Here is a 7,822-nt window from a genome sequence, read left to right on the forward strand (position 1 = left end):
AATGGATGGCCTACAAGTGGACAAAACAGAGTGCAGAGGGGAGGAAAAGAAGATGATAGGGGCACAAAAGGTAGAGGTTTAAGGCAGTCTCTATGGATGTCTTACGGCAAAAGGAGGCAGAAATTGGGAGTTTGGCAATTCTCCTGTCCTAAGACAACTGAATGGAGGCAGTATTCCAACTGAGAGGAAAAGAAGTTCTAAGCTCAATCACCAAGACTAAGCAAAATCTACTTACAGAATGCAATAAAGGGCCATAGCAAAACACCAGCAATTCTTAAAGACCACTTACTCGGGATTCTTCAAATCCCTGCTGAAGAGTAGTACCTGGTCTTTTGTGGGTGAGTGGTTAAGAAGGTTGCTGGAATTTAGCCCCGTGAATTCTAGGGGATTCTGTAACAGAAAAGCAGACAGAAGGTATAGGTGAAGGGACTATGCGGGATTGGGAAAGAATGGGTCCTGATAAACCTCATTGCCATCATTTGAAAATTAGGATATAATATCAACTCCCAGAATTGTTAAAATGACTGAATGCAAAATGATTAGCTCAGAGTTAGAGCTCCAAGGATATGGGTAAACCAGCCCTATCAGCTACTGATAGAATTATACTATGACCAAAATCATTCTCTAAATTTGGGAGCTTTCAAAATGTTGTGAACATTGTGACAACAATAGCTGACATTCACTGTGTACTTATCATGGGCCAATGACTGTCTTGGTTCTTTACAAGCATTATCCCGTTTCATCCTCTCAACCCTAGGAGGTGCATAGTAGTACCAACTCTATTTTGCTGCTGCTTAGTCACTCGGTCATGTCCAACTCTTTGCAACCCCATGGACTGTAGTCTGTCAGGTTCCACTGTCCATGGGATTCTCCAGGCAAATGTGCTGGAGTGGGTTTCCATGCCCTCCTCCAGGGAATCTTCCCAATCCAGTGATCAAACCCAGGTCTCCCACATTGCAGGTGGATTCTTTACCAGTTGAGACACCAGGGAAAAATAGGGAAGTTAACTGACTTACCCAAGATCATACATTAGTGAGTAGCACAGTGGGATTTTAATATAGGTTCAGGAGCTCTGCTAATAGTTTAGCTACTCGTAACAGCATACTTCCACCATGGGGGGTGGGGGGGGTGGCGGGCATGGAATAGAGAAAACTATACAAGAGCAAGAACTGGTCCATTCAATCTCTATTTGGAATACTGGTGGTAAACCACAATGAGACACCAGTGAAAGTAGTCAAACCACGGCAGCTCATTTTCACATAAGTTTTTCCAGTAATCGTTTTCCTGGCTCTGCTCCTCATGGCGCTCTTTCAGCACAGCCATGGCAGGAGCAGGGAGTTCATGGCCAGGGACTTTTTATTACCCAGCATGAACAATGACAGTGTTTGGCCAGCATCATTTCTGGGTGGTGGTCCTCTGTGGTACACATATACAAGCAGCAGCTGCATCATTTTTCCCCTGATCTGTAAATTCCACATATTAGATCATCATATAACCTGTCGACAGACACTTTAAATATCAGCTTATGCCCCTCCCCAAGCATCTGAAAGATTTCATAAGATTTCCAAAGGAATCCACTTAAAAGGACTTTTGATGGTATTCACTAAAATAAAATAAAAATGAAAGAATATTTTAAGCAGCAGCGTGACACTCTTTATATATCTGGGATGTATTTTATACACTTTGATGTAATTCTTTGTACTTCTACATGAGTAATTCATGCTCATTTTAGACAAATTAGATCATCTAAAATCAGCTAAAATATTACCAACCAGAGTTGATTATTATACTTTATGTTTTTGCTTTCTAAAGTTTTGTCCTAATCATTTAACATTTAGTAAAAATAGAAATATATTTATCATATTTCTTTTGTGTAACTAACTGCCTCTCTTATTTAACTATATTCTGAATATCTTCCCATGTTCTATATGAACTTATATTTTTATGACTACATGTTTTTATTTTGCTTTATGGATGCCCATAACCTATTTCATCAGTCCCCGTGGTTGGGTACTTAGGTTTCCAATTTCCCTTATTTCTTTCTAAAAATACATCATACATTTAGCAAATTAACATTTAATTGTTATGCAAAAATGTTTTTCCAGTTTCTAGTTTGCCTTTTAACTTTATTGTGGGCTTTCATTCAGAAGTTTGTTTTTAATTTTGATTTAGTTGCAATGCATGAACATTTCAATTGTGAATTCTGCCTTTTTGCACCATGCTGAGAAAACCTTTCAAAAACAACACTCCTCCTTACCCTCGATTATATAAACATACATGGCTGTTTTCCTCCAACATCTTCATGACTTCAATTTTTTCAGTTAATATATTTCTGAAGGAGTAGATACTATTGATAATATAACTGTGGAAAATCACATATTAAAAACTGCCAGATTGCTTTCTTTCTAAGAAAAATACAAAGATGAATCTGCCTTGTGGGAGAAAAGGGCCCTTTTATATTATGAAACTCAAAGTAGAAGACATTGGAGCTTCTTCTGCAAAATGAAGAATTTAGACTACATTGCCATAAAAGTTGATAAAACTGTGGGAATCCTTTATCATGTTATCCTAGAGACATGGACTATTATGTCCAGTATAGATGTGTCTGGATCACCCGTGATTAACAGGTATACCCATTCCCTTCATCAGTTGGAAAAACTGGCTTGAAGTCATCCCTTCTCTTCTCCACATCTAAGGTGTCTCTGTGGATGCTTTGCCTTCCCACTGCTGCTGCTGCTGCAGCTAGGTAGCTTCAGTCCTGTCCAACTCTGTGCGACCCCATAGACGACAGCCCACCAGGCTCCCCCGTCCCTGGGATTCTCCAGGCAAGAATACTGGAGTGGGTTGCCATTTCCTTCTCCAATGCATGAAAGTGAAAAGTGAAAGTGAAGTCTCTCAGTTGTGTCCAGCTCTTAGCAACCCCACAGACTCCAGCCTACCAGGCTCCTCCACCTATGGTATTTTCCAGGCAAGAGTACTGGAGTGGGTTGCCATTGCCTTCTCCGTTGCCTTCCCACTAGCTTATTATAATTCAGAGTTGACTACCTCCACAGCTTCATCTATTTCTTTAGAGGATGGGAAAGATATTTTTAATCAGAGGGTACACTGGTCAAAAGAGAAAATAAGTGCCGTGGTACTAATAATAGCACTATATTTCCAAAACATGTAATTTGACTACAGAGATTTCTTTAAGTAGCAGCTAAGAAACCAACATGTAATGTGCAAATTACAAAGCCTTGACAAGATATTACATGCTTTTTCTTTCACTTATTTCATTTCTAAAGCAAATTTTTTGAGGTCCTACAATGCCTCTACAGTAAAACTTGAATAAGTTTAAAATCTATTCATTATTCCATGGCCACCTTTACGCCATCAGTCAGGGATATCACCAACTTCCCCAGGTAAGAGGTTTTCCCCCTTGGAAGAATCTGTTCATTACAGTAGTTAACAACTAGTCAGTTAGCAGGGAGCCCTAACACAAGGCATGAAACAAGTTAATGGTGTAACGAATCAGTCATTAAGCTAAATGGTCAGTTTGTACAGTATAGTATTATTGCTTTATTGAATCCAACTTGAAGATTTACAGCAGTTACATTTTATTTCAGGTACAAGATGTACAAATGGAACACAGAGGGGTGAAGTTTTGTTTTATGCTGCTTTCATTAACAACACAATTGCATGGTGAAATCAGTTAGTATAGATCTTGTTCCATGGGACAGCCAATTTTCCACTGAGATTGGAAACTCTTGGAGCTGTTTAATCCTAAATCTTACTCTGGGAGCACAAGGTGTGGGAGTTACAGCACGTTTTGAAATTGTTTAAAGTAAAGCATCGGTGGTAACAGGTATGAATCCCTTCCTCCTGAGCAATGGACCATCTCTTGATGGATGGCACATAGCCTTGAATCTACATCTACTTTGATAATCAAATCTGTCTGGGTTTTTTGGCCCCAAATGCTAAGGTATTTTTTTCTTCCAGTGAATATCTTTTCAGAGAAAATACGTAGCATTATAAACATAGCTGTCACCAAATAACCTGTGACACAATCAACTTTACCACCTAAAGGCCCAAAGCTAAAGACATCATGATTTATTTCATAAATTTTTTTTCCATCCATATTATATGTCAAATACTTTCCAAGATCTAAGAATAAAGCTGGTACCAGTCTTCATGGAGTTTATATTCTTATGGAGAAGAAAGATTTTTAAAAAGATAAATATATTAAGATAATTTTACATGTAATAAGGATTATAAAGAAAATAAAATTTACTTAGAAGGAGTTCTGGGTGAAAGATAATTACCAGTGTTAACAGTGTAAACTTGTTCTCAGAGCCTTCCTGCCGCCACGTTCGGACTTCACTGCTTCAGCCTCCGGGTCCCGTTCTATCTTTCCACCCTGCGACCAGCAGCAGAGAAAAACTAATTCCATATTATGTTTTTGCCCCGTACACACTTTGAGGTGAGCAAAAGGATTAGAATAAATTTTAACAATGAGGGAAATCGTGCACATCCAGGCTGGTCAGTGTGGCAATCAGATCAGTGCCAAGTTCTGGGAGGTGATCAGTGATGAACATGGCATCGACCCCACCAGCACCTATCATGGGGACAGCAACCTGCAGCTGGACTGCATCTCCGTGTAATACAATGAAGCCACAGGTGGCAAATATGTCCCTTGTGCTATCTTGGTGATCTAGAACCCGGAACCATGGACTCTGTTCGCTCAGGTCCTTTTGGTCAGATCTTCAGACCAGACAACTTTGTTTTTGGTCAGTCCGGGGCAGGCAACAACTGGGCCAAGGGCCACTATACAGAGGGAGCCAAGCTGGTTGACTCGGTCCTGGATGTGGTTCGGAAGGAGGCCAAGAGCTGTGACTGCCTGCAGGGCTTCCAGCTGACCCACTCGCTGGGTGGGGGCACTGGCTCCGGAATGGGCACCTTGCTCATCAGCAAGATCCGTGAAGAGTATCCTGACCGCATCATGAACACCTTCAGCGTGGTGCCCTCACCCAAAGTGTCCAACACTGTGGTTGAGCCCTACAACGCCACCTTCTCTGTCCATCAGCTGGTGGAGAACACTGATGAAACCTACTGCATTGAGAACGAGGCCCTTTACAACATATGTTTCCACACCCTCAGGCTGACCGTGCCAACCTACGGAGACCTGAACCACCTCGTCTTGGCCACCATGAGTGGAGTCACCACTTGCCTCCGCTTCCCTGGCCAGCTCAATGCTAACCTCCGCAAGCTGGCCTTCAACATGGTGCCCTTCCCAGTGCCTCCAGGCACTTCTTCGTGCCTGGCTTTGCCCCTCTAACCAGCCATGGCAGCCAGCAGTATCGGGCCCTCACTGTCCCTGAGCTCACCCAGCAGGTCTTCGATGCCAAGAACATGATGGCTGCCTGTGACCCCCACCATGGCCGGTACCTCAGCGTGGCTGCTGTGTTCTGTGAGCAGATGTCCATGAAGGAGGTGGATGAGCAAATGCTCAACGTGCAGAACAAGAACAGGAGCTACTTTGTGGAATGGATCCCCAACAGCGCCAAGACAGCTGTTTGCGACATCCCACCCCGTGGTCTCAAGATGGCAGTCACCTTCATTGGCAACAGCATGGCCATCCAGGAGCTGTTCAAGTGTATTTCAGAGCAGTTCACGGCCATTTTCTGCCGGAAGGCCTTCCTCCACGGGTACACAGGTGAGGGCATGGACGAGAGGGAGTTCACCGAGGCTGAGAGCAACATGCACGACCTCGTCTCCAAGTACCAGCAGTACCAGGATGCCACCGCAGAAGAGGAAGAGGATTTCAGTGAGGAGGCCGAAGAGGAGGCCTAAGGCCAAGTCCCTGTCACCTTAGGCTTCTTAATCCCCTCAGCCTTCTTCCTCAACGACCCCTTTCCTCTCCCTCAGAATTTGCATTTTCTGCCTCTATCTTGTTTTTCTTTGGGGGGAGGGGATTCTAGAACAGTGCCTGGCACATAATAGGCGCTCAATAAATATTTGTTGTTTGTTGAATGTCTCTTCTCTCTTTACACTCTTGGGGAGCCTAGATTTCTGCCATTCTGGGTAACCCTGTCATTTTCCTTCTGGTGCCCACTCCTCCCATCTGTCCAGTTAACATTTCCCTCTCTGTTTTCGAGATAGCTCTCCAAGAGGCTGGGTTTCCTCAAATCTCATTTAGAACCGGGTGCTGAAAACCTGCATCAGTGACTGCCATCCTAGGCCAGTGTGCTGGCCCAGGGGAAGGAAACTGAGCAGTGGGTAGAAGTCCCTACCAGAAAGGGTTCGGTTTGGAGAGGGGCATCCAGGGTACCGAAGTCCTAGGTGCCAAGTATCTCCCCGCTCCTCTCAGCTTCTGCAGAGGTGTTGACAGTATTATCTTCATTTTCAGACTCCTTCCAAGCTCTGTCCTGAGCTATTACCTTTGCAAGTTTCTGGCCCCCACCCTGTCAAGTGGGAATCCCTTCCTCTTCCACTTTATCTCCTTCATAATAACATTGGATTCCCTCCTTTCCCCTGTTTGAGAAAGGGGATCAAGAGAAGCAAGAGATAGCCTTGGTCTCTAAGCCTCCAGAAAACCCCTTCCCACCCCATCTTTTCTTACCAAAAAAAAAAAAATATATATATATATATATATATACAGCCCCTTCTGTACCTATATGGAAAGGTATGTGCTGCCACCTAAACGTCGTTCCCCAGACAGGGGACAGAACACCTTCCATCTTTTGGCAAACATCTCATCTCTTCTGCTACTGCTTCCCCCTCTCTTGATTTTGTCCTATTCTACACTTCAGATTCTATTGTGATGAATTTGCTGCTTTTTTTCATATTGAAAAGATGACATTGCCCCAAGAGCCAAAAATAAATGGGAACTGAAAAGAAAAGAAAAAAAAAAAAAAAAGAGTGTAAACTTTATTATTTGGAGAACTGGAAGAAATTAATCAATCAAGAGTCCCATAAGTAAAAAGAAAGATAAATAAGTATTTCACTGAAGACTTAGAAAACATCCTTTTATATATCTTCAAAGTCCTGCCTGCTGCTTTTAGTTTCTCTGAGCAAACCTTTCTCTTCAGAACAGAAAAGCTACGGCAAAAGATTAAAGCTTAAGAATTTAGGGGTAGTGTGTGCTTAAGATTCCTGGTCAGTACCTGGTACTATGTACAAAATGATTTTTATAGTAGGAAAAACAATTATAAGAAAGGTCAGAATAGCTGGGGTTTGGGAATAATTGCTTGGTTGAGATCTATAAAAAGCTATTAAATCAATGCACTAGAGGATGACACATTTTTGTTATTCTGTATGAGCATGAGCATAATAGTTCAACTCCGGGAGATAGTGAAAGACATGGAAGCTTGGCATGCCACAGTCAATGGGGTCGCAGAGTCGGACATGACAGAGCAACTAGACAGTAAGTATGCAGACTGATTCTGGGCTTCAGCATATTATCACTTAATATATTTCTGTTCTAGAGTTGCAAATCCACTAACTAAATTTTAATGTATTTGTTGTTGAGTTGCCAAATTGTGTCCAGTTCTTCGTGACTGCAGCACACTGAACTTCCCTGTCCTTCACTATCTCCATACAATAAACTACTAGAGTATGTGTGTGAAATAATATTAAAAATCCTTACTTTCCAGGCTGGGTACTCATGAACCAGCAATGAAAAAGAAAAGATTTTTTAAAAGCCTGTGTTCAAAAAGCACACCTGCTACTTGAAACATTTTAAGAATTAATTCTTCCAGTATGGGTTATTTCATTCTCATATTGTGATCAGCAAGGTAAAACTTGGCTTTGATAATATACAAACAATTTACATAAGACACGTATA

The 7,822-nt window shown here is 42.1% G+C and overlaps 1 pseudogene across 1 annotated transcript; it reads left to right on the top strand.

Annotated features, from left to right (window-relative positions):
- The first annotated feature begins 4,468 nt into the window (after positions 1-4,468).
- LOC147361749 (tubulin beta chain pseudogene) lies at positions 4,469-6,009 on the top strand (annotated as a pseudogene). The gene has a single exon (XR_015138224.1). The product of XR_015138224.1 is annotated as a tubulin beta chain pseudogene (transcript).
- The last annotated feature ends 1,813 nt before the right edge of the window (positions 6,010-7,822 follow it).

Source organism: Bos grunniens, chromosome 12 (assembly GCF_055505025.1).
Source record: "Bos grunniens cultivar Pamir isolate PY7600 chromosome 12, Bosgru_T2T1.0, whole genome shotgun sequence".
Taxonomy (NCBI): domain Eukaryota; kingdom Metazoa; phylum Chordata; class Mammalia; order Artiodactyla; family Bovidae; genus Bos; species Bos grunniens.